Source organism: Echeneis naucrates, unplaced genomic scaffold, assembly GCF_900963305.1.
Source record: "Echeneis naucrates unplaced genomic scaffold, fEcheNa1.1, whole genome shotgun sequence".
Lineage (NCBI taxonomy): Eukaryota > Metazoa > Chordata > Actinopteri > Carangiformes > Echeneidae > Echeneis > Echeneis naucrates.
Genome location: NW_021780168.1, coordinates 788,133 through 808,493, shown reverse-complemented (window position 1 = coordinate 808,493; position 20,361 = coordinate 788,133). Strand labels below are relative to the sequence as shown.

The following is a 20,361-nucleotide window of genomic DNA, read 5'->3' as shown; positions in this document are numbered from 1 at the left end:
AGTAAATTACCTGACTCCCAGGACTTCACCCTGCTGACCTACACTGACCTGCTCTGTTTCCTCTGAATGAACAAGTCTTCAATTCGAGTTCAAACTGAGGCCTTAATTTTTTTTCCACGCTAATGAAGCCTAATTAGCTAATTAAGATGCGTTAGCATGCTAGCTAAAGTAGCAAAGTTAGCATACTAACCAAATTAGCTAACTTAGCTATGTTAGCTATGTTAGCATAACGACGGAAAGACCTTAAACAAGGAGGACTCTGCTGATCATGTCTATTAAATGTTGTTTAAGAACAGTTTCACATGCAAACAGAGAAAAGACAACTGCAAAGAAATTCAGCGTTAGAGTTCTCATCAGAGTTCTTACCGGAACTCCGGTGAATATTTGCTACAGGTGCTGCAGGAAGACGGAAGTTTGTTTCAAAACTTACGTGTGGTGAATTTACAGTATTTCGTTTGCAACACAACTTCCTGAACTTGTCTTCAGCACTGCTCCTATTTTCAGTTCAGTTTTATTTTATTTTCTATTTTCTCACAAAATGTCGAACTGCAGCCACTTTAACAACTTTACAAAACAGACTAACTCCAAATGAGTGACACCACTGAGAGCCAATGACAACTGAGGGGCACAATAAAGGACCAATCAGGTTATAGGGGGGAGGGATCCTCCCCCGTATCATAATTTTCCGTCCAAAAGTAGAAAACAGGAAGGTGACTTGCTGTGAAATGTCTCCTGTTGATTCACTACCTTCATGATCGCACAGCTGATCGGCTGACCGAACCGACTTCCGGTCCTCTGACGTCGACAATAAACGACGAAGTGGAGAGAAATTAACGGATCCGTAGATACTGAGGAGACAGAACTTCACTACTCTCAGACAAAGAAGTTGGATGCTGCCGTCTTATCCTGATCACACCTCCATTCACACTTTGATGGGCAAATAGAAATCCATCATTAATCTGTGATCACATGAGAGAATATTCCCATTCACTTTCCTTCTCCTTATTTTTTCTAAAAAGGAACCAAGAAAGAGACGAAACAAGAAAAACCTCAAAGCTGAGCCACTAGGTTTTACTTAATGCCAACCTTTACCAAAGACGAGCTAAAACTGCGGGATTCATTTAGATCCTGTTGTGTAATTCTTTATACTTGTCTCTGTGGTTTAAACGTAACTAGTTCAACGTTTATAAATAATTTACATTCAATTAGAGATCAAACATTTTTACAGGAACAGGAACTGAGTTGGATCTTTGGGTTTCTCTACTTTACCATTTATTTTTTGTCATAAGGCTCCACGTTTGGTAAAGGTATAAATCAAGCCATGTAAATAATAAACATTATCGTCTGATCTGAAATACGTTGTATCTGGCCTCGTGATGTTTCTCTTTCCCGCTCCTCGTTAGTATAGTGGACAAAGTTTACTCTCTCTGGATTTGACCGGTCAGAGGCATTACACTTGCAGACAGCAGTTTCATTTTGTGAACCAACCAGATTATCTTGCCTGATCTTCTCAAATATTTCTATAATTTCATAGTCAGGTATGTCACAATAAGTAGAAAATATGTTGAAAGACCGACGACATAGGTCTCACATTGAGCGATGATTTAGAAAATAATACACAAACTGAATTTATTTTCATAAAACTATAATGGATCAGAGTTTAGTTCTGATAAATGACTTTGATAAAGTCAGTAACTTAAGAAAGGTTTATTTCAATTTCAGTTTATGTAGTTATTTTCACGTCATGCCATATGACGATTTTAGGCATAATAAAACAAATTGTCACATAAATTGTTATTCCAACGACAAATCTACAAACAACATGTGTTTTCTATAAAGATGAGAGTTAGTAGAACAAAAGTCAACCTTTTCTATGCCTCCAATTTGAATTTTTTTTTACAAAAACCTATTTTCTGGTATATGTTTCACTGACCCAAACACAAATAAGTGAGGACAAAAACACAACAAAGTAAAAAAAAAAAAAAAGACCAAATATGTTACAGTTTACTGTTGGTCAACCAGCAAAGATCCCACAGTCAGCCGCTTTGGTCTTTTTCTTTCCAGTCGTCACAACCAAACGGTTTCTCTTCTGTATGGACCTTCATGTGTAATTTAAGGCATTGCTTTAGTTTAAATCTTTTCCTACAAACATCACAGCTGAAGGGCCTCTCTTCTGTTTGGACTACCATGTGTGATTTAAGTTTATTTTTTAGTTTAAAAATTTTTCCCACAGACATCATAGCTGAAGGGTCTCTCTTTGATGTGGATCTTCATATGTTTGTTAAGGATTTCCTTTAGTTTAAATCTTTTCCCACAAACATCACACCTGAAGGGTTTCTCTTCTCTGTGGACATTCATGTGTGATTTAAGACAATCATGTCACTTAAATCTTTTGCTACAAAATGAGCTGCTAAACAGTCTCTCATCTGAGTGAACTTGCATGTGCTGTTTCTCCCCTGCGTGGGTCTTCATGTGAGTCTTCAGATTTTCCCACACTCGGGACAGCTGATGGGTTTTTCATTGCTGTCATATCTTCTAACATTTACTTTACCTTCATCTATTGACTAGGTTTGAGTATCATCTGCATAACAGTGAGAACTGGGCTGTTCAACTTGGTAGTTGAAAACTTAACCCTTTCTTTACACGTGCTGGAAAAAAATGTCTTTCCTGTTTTTCACAGCGCACCAGGGTATAGTAAACATAAAATATGGGAAATGAATCCTTGGCTGTATTTCTAAACTGTTGGCATTTTTATGCATATATTTAAATTAGTAAAGGGACCTGCAGTGTTATGTGTATTTCTCTGAAGAGTTCCGTCATAAAACACAGGTTGCCAAACTGTGTTGCAGAACTGGCAGTGGTGAGATTTGAACCCACAGCTCCGAAGAGACCGGAGCCTTACTCCAGCGCCTTGGGCCACTCGGCCACACTACCACTGGATGGTTGTGCAAATTCATGCTGGATGTTCATCACCCACTTCTCCAAAGTCCAACAGTGAAGGATTCAAATCAACATTTCGAACAGTGTGATCACGACAAGCGGGGTGACAGAATATTTGTAGTTTTTACTGTGTTTGGAGGAAGAAAATTTCATGATGCAGAGCCAGTCACAGCAAAAAGGATTTGGCAGGAGTCATGACTTAGTGGGATACTTTAGTTGAGGTATATTCAGCAGACAATGAGCATTAGTCCTATTACTGGCGATAATTCTGCACAAAGGCAACACAACACAATCTTCCTAATTCAAGATTTCAAAAAGGGCAGTGACAGGAAGGGTATAATCAGCATGGCAGAAGATGTGTTTCCGAAGTGTGAACAATGTGTCCAAGACAAGATTCAGAGCCTGAGACTAAACCCAACTGAACACTGACAAGGATGGGATTTGAAGCCAAACTTGCAGAGCACAATAGAGTAGCAGTCCTTTGCCTTAGCCACTGGGCCACCTCATCATGTTTATTGCTACCTTCATCATTCACTTATGTGTAGACACATGAAGAGACCTATAATACAAAAGGAAACACTTCATCATCCAACCAAATGTAGCGTTCACTTTACAATTCCATCATCATTAAGCTTCAGCTACATGAGATGAAGTCGATACAAAGATCTAATACAACATCAGCTGATAATATATGTATTATTATACATTTATAATGGAATGAAATGATTCTGGTCAAAAGTGACCAGGGACACTATGGATGTTAGCCGAAACACAACAGCAGGATTAAATACCGACTCTCATAGAAGTTTTCTTTTCTTGCTTTTTTGTTATCTGAAAGGGCCCACTGTTGGATTAAGGGAAATGACCCCCCCCCCCCCCCCCCCCCACCTTATAATCAGAAAACAAAGTGACAAACCAGAAGATTTTTCACTGTGTAAGATTATTTTTTTATTTATCTTTTAATGCATTTGACAAAAAGGAACAAAACAGAGCAGAAAAAGACCTCGCTGAATGTTTTATTAAAGGCCCCAAACCCAGAGAAAACCCAGCTCCTCAGAAGCAGCAAGAGAGAGGAAACACAGTCGGAGAATTCAGATTAGATATGAGACTGATGGTGACATCATCACCTCAGCTCAGAGATCCATCAAAACAATCCTGCTGGAGATAGATGAGACCACACAAACATCCTGTCATGTTTCTCAGAAGGATCCAAAACAGGACTCGGTCAGCCTCTTTATGTCCTCATATATGTCTCAGTCCTCTTTGGTCTCATGATGAGCTGCAATATTTAACAAAGCAGTTATAACAGGAAGATTTTAACAACGTGGACTAGTTTTTTGGTAACACACACACCCACACACACACACACACACACACACACACACACACACACACACACACGCACACACAGAGCTCTTTTTGTCATTGGATTTCTTACGCAAGTGTTCCTTATATTCCTCCCAGTCCACTTTGGCCTCATGATGTGGGTGAGCTGGAAGATTTAACAAAACAGAATTTTAAGAACGTGGACTAGTTTTTTGGTAACACACACTCACACACACAGAGCTCTTTTTGTGTCATTGTCAACATCAGGATATCTGTGTATACCCTGAATGACTGAATGTGTGTATGTGTGTGTGCAGCAGACTAACTGACTCCCACTCAGTAGTGCTGCACTGTGTAATCCCTATACTCAGTCCTCCAGGGACCAAGGTCTTGTGTTTTTGGCTGGAACTGAACCAAACTGGGGTGGTGGTTTGTTTCATTTGGTAATTGATAATTACCAATTTGATAATTGTTGGTTCGTTGAAAGTATGTGAAATGTGAAAATTTTTTGAAAGGATCCTTTCTTTACTGGCAGCATTAACTTGTTAAAAAATACTTCATACTTTTACTTTTAACACTTTTAAAGTCCATTTAATATCAAATAACTTTTGATCTTCGATTACAGCAAATAACTACTTTTAGACTTTCACTCTTGTGTTCTAATAGGTGACATTCACTTTACTCTAATTGTTTTCCAGTAAGCTAACTGTAATTTTATGCTGCTGGGTACTCTATACAAGACTGCGATTATTGGTACAGTTGAAGAAACACTGTCCATCTGCTGCTAAAGTAGGACAACGTGTTCCTTCATACAGATATTTTCATATTTTTGTAAGCAAAGATTACATCTGTAAAGAAGTCAGAAATGTGGTGAAGACGTTAAAAGCACCAAATTTCAGGCTTTTATCAGATGAAAAAACTATAAAGTGAGGATATAAAAAATGACACCCAAAAATATTCTGGGTAAATACTTACCATTAGCTCCAGTCAGAACCATCATGGCACATATGAATAAAGACAAAGGCTTCATGGTGGATGCTGCAGAAGAGAGAGAGAGAAAAAAGACCTGTTCATGTTGTCCATTTTTGTGCAGGAAGCAGCCAACTTCTTCTGGTAATCAGTTCTTTAAATAAGGTAACAGATGACAGATGAGTCTATAGCAAACCTGTAGCAAGACTCTCTTCTCGTCTTCCTTCCTGCTTTCATCCTGTGGTGGCTTCAGGTGAGAGATCAGCTCTTAAATACTCTGACAGGAACAGAAACAGGAGTGTGCAAACATGAATGACTGACAGCTGTTGACCATGAGACTCACACATATGACTCTCAGGCCGCACGTCCAATCAAAAATGTAAAAAAAAAAAAAAATGCCTAACCCTCTACCATAAAGTTAAATACAATATTTAATAAAGTAACATACAGAACACACACTCCTTTACTTGTCAATATGACAAAGGGAAAGCTGGACATTTTACTTCATGACATTCATCTGACTAGTAGTCACTACTCTGCTTAAAGATAAAAGTTTCATGCTGCATATTTAACACATGATTAGGTTATTAGATTCTATTCTAATGCACTAATTTCTATGTAAACATCAAAAACATAAAATGTATCAAACTTAATTATCCTTTGTTTAGTTTAGTCTTTAGTGTAGTTAATTTAGTATGAGCAAATAAAAGCTGCCCTCTAATACGCCTCCATTTTCCGCCTGGGGGGAAAAAAAACACAGGTGGTGCCACTGTGGTTCTGTAGTTAGCTTTACTATAATATCTGATACCAGTAGGCATCATTTCAATAACACACACAGTGTGCAGACATCTGATCCAAATTTTGTATGTTTGCATTGATTTATTCCATCAATACCACAGTCTAATGTACTCCTGAACCTCCTCTCTGAAGACACACACACAAAAATGAATCCTCAAACTTTCATGTCTGTGATGTGTTCAGGTGTGTGCCCCACCCCCTCAAGCAGATGGATCCACATCACATTATTGATGATACCATTAACTATAACTTTTGACCAGGACATGTCTTTTGTCCCTCACATAAAACAAGTCAGGAGGGCAGCTTTCTATTACCTGCAAAACTTTAGGAAAATCAGAACCCCGTCTGTCACCTCACAGTCATCAGGGGAGCTGATTTATTAATGCATTAATAGTTAGCAGGATAGCAGCCATTAGCTCAACAATGACAAGTATAGGCTGGAACATGTGGGTGCTTGGCAATCTCATGACTCTTACCAAAGTTTATCTCCTGTTAATCTATAAAGAGTTCGGTCTAGACCTGCTCTATCTGTAAAGTGCTTTGATGTAACTTTGTTATCATTTGGCGCTATACAAATAAATCTGATTTGATTTGATTTGATCTGTGAAAAGTGGTCAATAAAAAAAAAAATCCTTCTGCTAAGGACAACTGTCATACAGGAAGTGATGGTTTTCATCAGTTTGTTTAAGTGAAGAGCAGGAAGTCCACTGAGAGTGAAGCTCTGCTGGGTGAATGCGGGATGTCCTGTTTACAAGACAGACACTTTTAAGCAGTTCAGCATCAGTACTGCCAGTTTCTCTGCAGTCTGTTTCTGAAACCACGTCTGTGTCGGTGAACTCTTGTGCTCCTCACAGTTGTGTGTCACTTCCTCAAAGGTTTGAAGTGATGTGTGAGTCTGAAGAGCTGCTGCCTTTGATACATCACCTGATGATGTCACCTGATGATGTCACCTGATGATGTCACAATACTCACAGAATGAAACTCCTCCTTTGAAGCTGCTTTGAAGAATTTCCAAAATCACATGTGATTCAGATGTAAACACAAAGGCTGCCCCACTGTCACCATTCAGAACAGCTGAGAAGATTATTGATCATTCATTGATTGATTATTAATGATCATCTCAGAACAAACACTGTATCTTTCATCCAAACTCTGACAGTTTCTCCACACAGGAAGTAATTTGACCATTTATTCTCATTTCATATGAATATATCTGTACAGACTTGGTCTTTATTTACTGCTTTGTTCAATTGGGAAGAATTAGAAATAAAAACACTAATCATGGTTTCTCACTGATCAAATGTAATGATTCATATAATGTGTCCTCTTGTCCAGTTGGAAATAATCATACAGCTTCAAAGACAGAACGTTAATCTAAATTTCTTTTTGTTTTGTTTTGTTTTGCTTCTGTAAAACCGAAGACACAGAGGAAGTGACCTGACTGTGTGTCACATAAATGTATGAATCCTGTCCATTAAAGATCCAATAATTCACCTGGGACCTGCACCCACCTGTAGTATTCCCAGGGGGGTCAACAGCAGACACAGTTTCCTTCAAGCTCTTCATCCTCGATGAGTGATGTTTCTGTACATTTAAACACAATCTTTTGAGTATTTCCTACTTACAGTCACAAGGTCTTTTGTGGTATGAGGGGGCTCCACAAGGCAGATAGAAACATCTTCAAAATTAGGTACCCCATGAGATTATCCTGTTTTAACAATGTTTTTATATTTCATCTTAAGCTGCTGCCAAGGGCGCCTCTACCACGAAGGATTGTACCTAAATGAAATAAATTAATAGGATACCATTCAAGCACGTTTCCTCTGTAATATTATTGTGATTGCAAAGCACTACATTTAAATATTATGCCGAGCAGTAATGTCCCCCCACACCGTCTCCCTCTCTTTTCCAGTGTTGCATTTACTTCTAAAAACATGTCCAAACTCGCCGTATGAGCGCATTAAGATGTCCAATTCTATGGGGGTGAAAGTCGCGGCTCTCCATTTCCCCGTTGCCATGGTGACTCGTCGAATCGGGGCGCCATTGATACTGTCTTTTTAGTTGTGGTGCACTCGCTTAACTCCGGGTGAAACTACTCCTAGTTGATCAAACTAACTCTAATCTGCTGTGTGGGACAGAAAACTCAGAGTTCATGGTCAGACTCAGAGTTTGTTGAACCTGCTTTGTGAAACGGACCCCAGTTCTGAAAACCATGTGTGTGATACAGAGTGTGACGGGAAACGGCTCCGACTGGTCACATTTAAATAATAATAATAATAACAGCCTTTAGTCAGATGGTGTATATGTTTGAGTCTAGCTGTCAGTGTCATTATGTTCTGGCTGATCTTATTATTTTATTATCTATTCTTATTCATTTGTGGATTGATCGGTAAAAGCACGAAGCAGGAGGAAGTTTTCTCACAGCTCTTTGTTTCCACTCGGGCCACATTGATGACGCAGCCAAACCGGAAACGGCCGCAGCTGCTCCACACAAACAGGACTGGCGGTCTTTTGTCCCTCAGCTGAAAAGTGAAGGAGCTAAAATGTCCACAGCAGAAGTCCTGCGGGGTTTTGTCACCGACAGACTCGCCGCCGCCTGCCGGGAGATCTTAGCGGCCGTGGACAGAATCGTAGCCGGATATGAGGAGGAGGCTTCGGGCTTCAGGCAGGAGATCGACCGGCAGAGGAGCCAACTGGAGCTGCTGCAGCCCCGAGTCCTGATCCACAAAACGGGTCGGTTGTTTTTATGAGTGAGAAAGGCTGAGGACTGTATTTGGCAGATGTAGAATGAAGCAGCTGGAGGAATAACTGTGTTCATATTGTAGCTAATAAAGAGGATTCATTATTGAATCGTTTCCTCCAGATGTTCAGCAGCTGATGGTGAAAAAAGAGGTTCCTACTGAGTTCACCTCCAGTCCGGATCCGGAGGATTCAGATAGTCCAGTCCTTAAACAGGAACAGGAGGAGGACCAGGTACCAGGACTGGAGGAGACCAGGAACCCTGTGAGGCCGTTTCAGGTGAAGAGTGAGGATGAAGAGATGAATGAACCGGCCAGGAGCTGTGATCCACAGACTCCTCTTCAACCAGATCCAGATCCAGAGGAAGAGGTCTCAGACTGCTCTGATACTGAAATCAGTGAGAATGATTCTAATGAAACCAGAGTGGCCCAGTCAGATGTGAAAATAGATGAAGGTGATGTAAATGGTAGAAAATGTGACAGCAGTGAAAAACCCATCAGCTGCTCTGAGTGTGGGAAAACGTTTAAAAAAAAGTGGGATCTGAAGGCTCACATGAAACAGCACATGCAAGTTCACACAGGAGAGAGACCGTTTGGCTGCTCATTTTGTGGGAAAAGATTTAAGCAACGAGATTGTCTTCAATCACACATGAAGGTCCACACAGAAGAGAAACCCTTCAGCTGTCATGTTTGTGGGAAAACATTTAAATTAATGCAAATCCTTAACAAACACATGGTAGTCCACACAGAAAAGAGACCCTTCAGCTGTTATGTTTGCGGAAAAACATTTAAACTAATGGAAATCCTTAAAATACATACGGTAGTCCACAGAGAAGAGAGACCCTTCAGCTGTGATATTTGTGGGAAAAAATTTAAACTAAAGGGAATCCTTAAATTACACATGAAGGTCCATACAGAAGAGAAACCCTTCAGCTGTGATGTTTGTGGGAAAACATTTAAAGTACAGCGAAGCCTTAAATTACATATGGAGGTCCATACAAAAGAGAAACCGTTTGGTTGTGACGACTGTAAAGAAAAAGACCGAAGCGGCTGACTGCAGGATCTTTGCTGGTTGACCAAAAAACTGTCACATGGTCACATGTTTGGTCACATTTTTTTACTTTTGCTTTGTTGTTTTTAGTCCTCACTCATTTGTGTTTGGGTCAGTGACATATATACCAGAAAATTTGGGTTAAAAAAAAAAAGGCATGAAAAGAGGTTGACTTTTGTTGTACAAATTCTCATGTTTATAGAAACATATGTTGTTTTTAGATTTTTGATTGGATCTGAATTTATGTGACAATTTGTTGTTAGTGTCTAAAATCGTCATATTGTGTGACAAAGTAATTCTATACAAATTGAAATTGGATTAAACCTTTCTTAAATTACTCACTTTATCAAAGTCATTTTTCAGAACTAAACTGTGATCCATTATAGTTTTGTGAAAATTAATTAAATTTGTGCATTATTTTCTAAATCATCGCTCAATGTGAGACCTTCAGTCTTTCAACATATTTTCTACTTATTGTGACATACTTTGCTGTAAAGTTCTAAAAATATTTGTGACTGTGATACTGTTTTCTCTCTATTCCATGAACGTTATCAGATTTTCTCATTCACAAAGGTATGTTATTTTCACATGCAGCAGACTCTGGCTGGCAGAAATTTGATCCACAGGTCACAGTAAGGTCACAGGGATGCTCTGGTACCAAAGAGAGCTCATAAAAATATCACTTGAACAGAAAACAGGAACCAAAGGAATGTTTAACACCAACAAACCCCCGAGCTTTGAGCCTTAAAACTGTAAAGATGCCAGAGTACTTTATGGTTGGCTGAAGAAACCTACATCAGACTTACTCCCCCACAGGAAAAGGATAATTTACATAAAACACCCCACAAAAGGACTCTGAATTCAGGTGGTAACGTTGGAAATCAATGAAAGACAGGAAATGCCTTTGATCTCCAGTGGCGTCACACAGTCACATTGGGAGTTATTAGTTGTTGATGTTGTTCTGTAAAAATCAGCATCAGTGAAACATTCATTCATACACGAGGACATCACGTATATTGTTGGAATAGAAAATCTTTTTTCTGTGTGTGCTCCTGAGAAAGAGGCTCATGTGCTGGTTGAAGTGAATCAGCACAGCTTCTGTCAGGAACATCTGTTCCTGTTCCTATTCCAACAATATAACATCTGTTCCTGACACCTGACAACATCTGGATTACAGATGACACATCAGACTGATATTATCTGTGTCATGGTGTTCAGAGATTTCAGCAGCTCACATCCAACACAGAGACTCTGAGCAGGCCCACCTGGTCTTAGACCCAGACCCAGACCCAGACCTAAATCCAAACCCAGGAGACAGAGGTTGAGTGAGTCAGTGAGGAAGAAGCTGCTCGTTCTCCTTCAACAGTTTGATCTGAGGAAAAGTCACTTCCTCTTTTCAGGAATCAACTTCTACCATCTGTCCACTAGATGGAGATAACTGAGCATCAACTGAGAACTGAGTTCTTCATCATCTGGAAACAGACAGCATTGTTTTCTTCAGCTGGAGCTCTTTGTTCAAATCTACATTGAGATTCAGAGCCAAATGTTTTTCCTTTCCTGGATTTACTTCATCATTTCAGTGACTCTGTGGATTCAGCTAACAAATGCAAAATACAACCAACATTTAAACGATGACGTTTTGAAACAAAACTTTATTGATTCAGTCTGGTTAGCAGAATATAACCTGATGAACATTAAACTGATGTTTCTACATGAATGCATCACTGATTCTAAAACCATAAACTGAACATGAATCCAGCACTCAGCGTTACAGCAGCACACCTCTGTTACTGTGGAGCTGTGTCTCTTTTCTACTTTATTATAGATGACAGAAAAAAACTCCAGATAAGAAGCAGCTGTACATGCAGTGACTAGTTCTCCTGCTCAGGTATCGTCTCTCAGGGCATCATGTGTTGTCTTTATGTGTCTTTGTGTCCGATGCTTCACAGCTCAGAGTCCAAAGTACATGCTGGCCTTCATGGCTCACCTGTACAGATCAGATAGCTCAGCTTGCTGCAGAGCTGTTATAACGCTCCAAAGCAGGAGGTGGAAATGACTTTTCCTGTTTCAGTGACGGAGCAAACAGTCACTGTGGGAGCAGCCTGGTCCAAAAGGGTTGGATTAAGGCTCTGAATGAATCCTGGGAGTGTTCTGGGTGGGAAGTGCCATCTCAGGCTCCCTTTAAAAGCCAGATGGGCTTCAACAGCAGCTGATTGCTGTGATGATGAACTCTGAGTTCCTGATGATTCACTTGGAGGAACTGAATGGTTCCTGTGGTCCATGTTTGTCTCATTCAGACTGCAGCCTGAAGTCCCGGGGACATCATGCTACTGAACAGATCAATGGAACTGAAATAAACTGACAGTCCAACAGGAGGCAGGAAGAAGAAAATGAAAGACACAGAAAACAAGTCACTCGAAAGATTAATGCTGAGAGAGGTTCAGATCTCACCTTTGGTTACAAAAACCAACCAAAGCATGACGTAATGTAATCAGTGTGCAGGCTGATGGAGTTTGAGGAACACACTGAGATTTAGACAACAAAGTCCAGATCTGTTTCCAATCTGGAACTGACAGAGACTCCAGAGCTGAGAAGTGAAGCCAACAGTGAAGTGTCTCAGTTTGTAGTTTCAAGTCTCCTTCAATACAACTCCCTTAGAGACACTGAACCAGAGCAGATCCTGAACCCAGGATAGAGAGGTTCAGTGAATGTGGTGTTGAAGGTGTGGAGGTGGATCAGTGAGTCAGAGGAGACTCTGTAGAAGGACAGAGACAGGACAGTCCACGTACACTGCTACTCTGTTAGAGTCAGAGGAGGAGAGGGATGTTTTTCTGCTGTTGTGCCAGACAGAGTAACCAGAATCAGAGCAGAACAGAGTCCAGGACTGATTATTCCATCCAAATACACAGTCAGCACTGTGTCCTTTCCTTCTGATTCCTCTGTAGCTCACTGAGATATAAACCTCTCCTCTCCACTCAACCTCCCAGTAACAGCGACCAGTCAGACCATTTCTACACAGCAGCTGAGGAAACATATCAAATCTGTCTGGAAAATGAGTCAAGATGTCAGCAATGTTCTGCTTTTTTCTGCTGTGGAGTCAAAGATGACGGCTGATGGCGATCCACATCAATAAACACATGAAGTGTTGATCCTGAATGAAACTCATCTTTGTACTTCAGTCAGAAATGTAAAAATCTAGTGAAACATGAGCAGCTGAGTTTTCATGACTCAAAGTGAAAGCACACTCACACTTCCTCAGACCAGGTCTCAGTCTCTGTGGTCCACCATGGTCCACCCTGGAGGAAGAAACAGAGTCAGGATCAACTTGATCCACCATCAAACATGAAGCAGAGTTCCTCAGAGCTGTCCAGACCTGAGAGTGTCCAGTCTCCAGTCTGGATCCTCCAGTCCAGCAGACAGAAGCTTCACTCCTGAGTCTCCTGGATGATTGTAGCTCAGGTCCAGTTCTCTCAGATGGGATGGGTTGGAGCTGAGAGCTGAGGCCAGAGAAGAACAGCCTTCCTCTGAGACCAGACATCCTGAGAGACTGAACACACACACACAATAAAAAATGTTTCTTACTCGAAATACAAAATAGCAAATAAATAACCAAAAGGTTTGTCATCTCTGCCCCTCTCTTCTATTCACACCCAGCGCCACTTAGTCCTTTGTCTGTTGTTAGGACATCTTCCCCTGGCTTTACAAACTTATTCTCCATCATCTCGAACAGTGACTTCAATGAAAAAAAAAAAAGCCAGCTTGGATGCTGTGTTTACGAAAACTAAGAACCAAGAAATCTATATTCCAAATCCCAAATTTCTGATTTCCGATATCATAGCGTCCAAGGTTAACTTGGAGGAGAAAAAAAGAAGTGTGGCATTCTGCCATCGTTTTTTGGGTGCTAAAATATGTGCAGCAGCCATTTACGTTTATTTTGGAAGCAGTAATTTCCCAGTTTAACAACTTAGAGCTAATTCTTTTCCCCCAAGTTGTTCAGAATGCAGCATCACCTGCTGCTGGATCTCAACCAAGTTGTTCCAGACCCCCCCCCACCCTACTTCTGATTGGCTAGTGATGTTAGACTGGCTAAAAGGGAAAGCTGCGTTCCTCTCATTCTATCAATTGTTTGCTTGAACGTGACAATGTCCTCCAACAACAGGTTAGTTTTTTCTAATGTTGATTTTTTTTCAAAGACACTTGCTGGAGATCCAGGACGATGCTGGAATACTTTAAGCCCTGCAGATGCCAAAAGCAGCAGAAAGGTTGTGTCCACCTCCCTAAAAGTAAATGATCCTCAGTGAACATAGAAGTCACCACTGGCGGATTCACCAGGAGGACGCCAGCATGACACAGCATGCACCTGTTGGCTGAGCAACATGTGTTTGATTTGTTTCATTTTGTGTTCTCCAGGTGGTGAATCAAATCAGTGCTTCATTATGGAACATGAAGCTTTTTATACTGATGAAAATCTCCCAAATCTAAAAAAATATAAAAAGCCTTGACACAAACATGCAATCTGACCTGAGAGTTTTCAGCTCACAGTGTGGACTCTTTAGTCCAGCAGACAGAAGCTTCACTCCTGAATCCTGCAGCTTGTTGTTACTCAGGTCCAGATCTCTCAGACTAGAGGACTGGGAGCTGAGGACTGAGGACAGAGCTTCACAGCTTCTGTCTGAGAGGTTACAGTCACTCAGTCTGAAGAGGAAACAGAGAAAGAAAACATATAATGTGACATGAACACTGCAGTGATATGTGTACATACACACAGTCATTATTTAAAGTAATTAGCAGGTAATTGTATAATCAATATGAATCAGTTGAACATCAGGGTTGGCTACTTTCATAGCTGAACTGATACCAGTACTGCGACCCGGTGTGTGGTACCCACACTGAATGGTACTTTATTTTGGTATTTAACTGTGAATGTGTAACACCTGAAGTATCAACCAAACCATGGAATTACTGTCATAAAACATGCAACGTCTTCATTTACATTTTTTTGCCTTTTTATTGAGAAAATTCTCAATACAAAACAGAAGAAAATATAAACATATAAAAAATTAAAGTTCAACTTTTGAACACAAATATAGAAGTTAAACTTTTGAACGTACTAAAATACACCTCTGACTCGCAATCATCCACCTTTAAAAATAGTTTATTCTTGCCCAGCTGCTTCCTCATGTTTCAAGTGTTCTGCATTTTGTTGGAGAGACATTGCATTGGGCATCAGCATGTATTTCACCAATGCGTCACCTTGAAGTGAATTGGTAACCAGTATAAAAAAGTAATTTTGGCGGTTTCACACAATGTATCGGCTATGGTACTGAAACCCACTGAACACAAACCTGAGTCCTTCGAGTTTACAGTTTGAACCCTCTAGACCAGCACAGAGCAGCTTCACTCCTGAATCCTGCAGATTGTTGTTACTCAGGTCCAGAGCTCTCAGACTAGAGGACTGGGAGCTGAGGACTGAGGACAGAGCTTCACAGCTTCTGTCTGAGAGGTTACAGCCACTCAGTCTGAAGAGGAATCAGCAAAACAAGAGAAAGCAATTACAAAAATGTGTTTTTCATTGTCAACTAAATAACAGGATTAAGTTAAACTAGATGGATTGATTTGCACATACAGAGCTTTGTTGGAGGCTTTGACCACTGGCAGCAGCCTCAGAAGAGCCTCCTCTGAAGCAGAGTATTTCTTCAGGTCAAACACGTCCAGATCTTTTTCTGATGACAGTAAGATGAAGACCAGAGCTGACCATTGAGCAGGAGACAGTTTATCTGTGGAGAGACGTCCTGATCTCAGGGACTGTTGGATCTCCTCCACCAGAGAACCATCATGCAGTTCATTCAGACAGTGAAACAGGTTGATACTTTTCTCTGGAGACACATTCTCACTGATCTTTGTCTTGATGTACTGGACTGTTTTCTGATTGGTCTCTGAGCTACTTCCTGTCTGTGTCACCAGGCCTCGTAGGAGAGTTTGGTTGGTCTGCAGTGAAAGACCCAGAAGGAACCGGAGGAACAAGTCCAGGTGTCCATGTGGACTCTGTAAGGCCTCATCCACAGCACTCTGGTAGAATCTGTTTCCCAACCAGTATGGCCAGTATGGTTCTTCTGACTTCAAACTGACTCCAGGGTCGATGAAGGTCAGATGGACATGAAGAGCAGCCAGAAACTCCTGAACACTCAGATGGACGAAGCAGAAGACCTTGTCCTGGTACAGCCCTGTCTCCTCTTTGAAGATCTGTGTGAACACTCCTGAGTAAACTGATGCTGCTCTGATATCGATGCCACACTCTGTCAGGTCTGATTCATAGAAGATCAGGTTTCCTTTCTGCAGCTGCTCAAAAGCCACTTTTCCCAGAGACTTAATTATTTTCCTGGTCTCTGGACTCCAGTGTGGATCTGACTCAGCTCCTCCATCGTACTTGACCTTCTTCACTTTGGACTGAACCACCAGGAAGTGGATGTACATCTCAGTCAGGGTCTTGGGCAGCTCTCCTCCCTTTCTGGTCTTCAAGTCCTCCTCCAGAACTGTAGCAGTGATCCAGCAGAAGACTGGGATGTGGCACATGATGTGGAGGCTTTGTGAGGTCTTGATGTGGGAGATGATCCTGCTGGCCTGCTCCTCATGTCTGAACCTCTTCCTGAAGTACTCCTCCTTCTGGGGGTCATCTTCCTCTTTTATTTTTTAACACTCTTTTATAATAGCTCATTAACCAGAGTGATAGAAATTAACTCTCTCTGGATCTGGCCAGTCAGATTCGTTGCACTCTCAGACAACAGTTTTATTTTGAAAACCAACCGGATTCTCAATGCCTTTTGAAAGCCCGACTCCCTGCCTGTCTCATCGGCACGAAAATAAAAGATACAGTCAAATAAAGAAGTGTGTGTGTTTGTGTGTGTGTGGGGGGGGGGGGTTGCCAAGGTGCCTTTATACTTTGTTTGGTGGGAGGTGATAACCAACTATTGATCCTGGATGATAGCTGTTGTTACCACCTGAATTCAGAGTCCCTTTGTGGGGGTTTTATGTAAATTATCCTTTTCCTGTGGGGGAGTAAGTCTGATGTAGGTTTCTTCAGCCAACCATAAATTACTCTGGCATCTTTACAGTTTTAAGGCTCAAAGCTCGGGGCTTTGTTGTTGTTAGACATTCCTTTGGTTCCTGTTTTCTGTTCAAGTGGTAGTTTTATGAGCTCTCTTTGGTACCAGAGCATCCCTGTGACCTTACTGTGACCTGTGGATCTCATTTCTGCCAGCCAGAGTCTGCTGCATGTGAAAATAACATACCTTTGTGAATGAGAAAATCTGATAACGTTCATGGAATACATAGAAAACAGTATCACAGAGTGACAAATATTTTTAGAATTTTATAGCAAAGTATGTCACAATAAGTCGAAAATATGTTGAAAGACAGAAAATAATGCTCAAATTTAATTCATTTTCACAAAACTATAATGGATCACAGTTTAGTTCTGATAAATGACTTTGATAAAGTGAGTAACTTACAGGTTTATTTTTCAGTTTCAATTATTTTCATGTCACACCATGTGAGGATTTTAGGCAAAACAAATTATCACATAATTTCTGATACCAATGAAAAATCTAAAAACAACATGTTTCTATAAAGATGAGTTAGTAGAGCAAAAGTCAATCTTTTTTATGCCTCTTATTTAAATTTTTGACAAAACCCTTTTTTCTGGTATATATGTCACTGACCCAAACACAAACTGGGGAATTAGCTCAAATGGTAGAGTGCTAGCTTAGCATGTGAGAGGTAGTGAGATCGATGCCCACATTCTCCACAAGACTTTAGCTCTTTGTTGGAGATACAGCAACAAGTGAACTAAACACAACAGGTCCCTGGTGGGCTTTGGAGCCTTTGGCAGGAAGCAGGACTGTTGTTGTGTATGGAGCTCTAACTGTTGCATGAATTTATCATGTTGTTTTTTTTTTGTCCTTTTTTGTTGTTCAAAATAAGCTTAAATCAAATTAAATCAAATGTTGATGTGTTTAGGTCAAACTAAAATAATGGGAAATAGATGTGTTGCTTGTTCTTCTCAAACACTATAATTATACACTGCATACAAAAGAACTAATAATAAAAATGATAATATCATTTTTTATACTGAAATGGATCATCAGAAAACACTTCCTTTTGTAACACACAGCATGTGAGCGTTTACCAACAGTGCAGAGGACAGATGATCTGGAGTCAGACACGCTACCATTGCACCATTTCCTCACACGTGTAGAGCGGACAAAACCAAGTTGTTTCCATTTTCCAAGGAAGGAGTAGCAACATTTAACATTAACATTTTGTTGGAGGCAGTTAGGATTTTGAAAGCCTTGTCAGAGTTTCCTCCCTTAATTCTTGATGCCCTGTATTCTGATACTTGAACAGGGGTGCAGCTCATTGGACACATCACGTGAAGGGCTTGTCCGGGATTTGAATCCTCTCGCACCCAAAGCAAGAATCATACCTAGACCAACAAGCCCTTGATGAGTGTTTTTAAATTATAGAAAAAAATGTTCCTTTTCATTCTGATCTTTATTCAAGCCTTCTTTATTAACAAGAAAGCTCCAACATTAACAACAGAACAGCTACACACAAACAAAGGAATCATTAACAGCCCTTCAAGAAGGGGGACCAGAGGGTGTGTGCCAACTACAGGATCATCACACACCTGTGTGAAGCTGGCCCCCCACCCCACGCAAAAAATTTCAACTAAATAGTCTGTCTCCTCTGTGTCTAGTCTGTGCTGGTTTGTGTGGTAAAAATTTTCGTCTGTGCTGCTACGGTTTTTCAGTTCTTAAAGATTATTTTTTAGGACATCCACAAGTCACCCAGCACCCCATGTACTCCAAATGGTATGGTTCATTTGCACTCCTACAGTTTTATAGATATTACACATTTTAATTTCTGGTGATGGCATCAAGCACTAGTTTCCTTGGATTTATCATAGTGATGCAGGAATTATAATGTGCATGCTACAGTTGGTGGGATGATGAAGAGTATCCTTTTGTATTGTTTTAATGTAGAACCATACTCAGTGGTAGAGCGAATGCTTTGCATGTATGTGGCCTCAGGTGCAATCCCTTTGCATCTCCCGCATGTTTAATGAAGCACAGGAAAGAGTTTTGCTCTCCAACACTCTGATCACTCAGAGTGTTACTGCTCCATATTAACCTGCTTAGTCACTCAACCAAATTACTGACTAAATACATACATGAAATCGAAGCTCTCAGAATGCATCTTGTCTTGTTCACACTTAGGAAACACATTTTCTCTGTCATTGTCACTGACCTTTTTAAAATCTTGAATTCAGAAGTCCCTCTCCTGAGTACAGCACAAACCTCAAATTTGCGATGACGACAAGATACTTTGAGATTGTGTTGTGTTGCTTTTGTGCAAAATTACTGCCGTTAATGGGACAAATTTTGATAGTATGCTGAAGATACCTCATCCTAAGTATCCCACTAAGTCATGACTCTTGCCAAATCCTTTCTGCTGTGACCGGCTGTGCATCATGAAATTTTCTTCCTCCAAACACAGTACAAACTACAAAAATTCTGTCACCCCTCTTTCTCATTTCATGATAACACCGTGAGAGATGTGGATTTGAATTGGACCATCTAGCTGAAATACCTCAGTTGGGAGCGCGTTAGACTGAAGGTCTAAAGGTCCCTGGTTCAATCCCAGGTTTTGGCATTTGACGTGGTACCTGCGTGAGGTTTAAGCTCAGGTGTTTTTGATCTACATTTCCTATAGTCTCCCTCCTCTTTCAACCACACCATGAAATATTGTGAGGTTGGATGCGTCATGCTGACTGGTTGTGTGTCTAAAAGGCTCTCAAAGACATCTTTCTTCCATTCTCTCCTCCAAACCTTTGGACACAGCTTTGGGGTTTCTCGTAATGTCATATGTGTGTCATTTTTGCAGTGAAGCTGGCAGAAGTATGTGGTCGTGTGGCCAAGCGAGTACAATCTTGAAGTATTTAATTAAATGTAAAACTGTTATAAATGGAGTGTTGCAGCAGTAGCCACCATCACTTCAAGTAACTTAAATGGTAACGATCCTTATTGACAGCATTGTTGCACTTTGGTACATCTGAGCTAAAAATACAAATAAAATAATCTAAACCGACTTATTTTGAAATGATTATGTGGTGCAACTGCTCTTGTTCTTCTGTAGCTCAAAGAATTAAGGAGTTGAAATGTAGAAAAACATATTAAATGATGGGATGAAAGGATATACACATAACTGTTTGTATTTTTTGGCAATGTTTTGGAGGATTTTTTGCAATTCTAGCAGCCCGGCTAGCTCAGTCGGTAGAGCATGAGACTCTTAATCTCAGGGTCATGGGTTTTATCCCCATGTTGGGCAATAAGTAGTTTTTTAGACCCAAAGTTACCCAGCAGAGCACTGCCTCTGCCAGCCTGCCTTCTTCCACTCTGACTGGTCTGCAGCTCAGCTTACTGCAGTGCACTGTGTAGCTGACACTGTCCTGTCAAAGCTGGAATGAACTTTTCTGTTTCC

General features: G+C 40.6%; 1 protein-coding gene and 1 non-coding gene across 2 annotated transcripts in view; both read left to right on the top strand.

Annotated features, from left to right (window-relative positions):
• The window catches only part of LOC115038391 (NACHT, LRR and PYD domains-containing protein 12-like), a gene marked incomplete at its 5' end in the record, with an annotated part of 488,710 nt that overhangs the window by 410,584 nt on the left and 57,765 nt on the right, over positions 1 to 20,361 (top strand). The window lies entirely within an intron of this gene.
• trnak-cuu (transfer RNA lysine (anticodon CUU)) lies at positions 20,136 to 20,208 on the top strand. The gene has a single exon. It is a non-coding gene; the product is annotated as a tRNA-Lys (tRNA).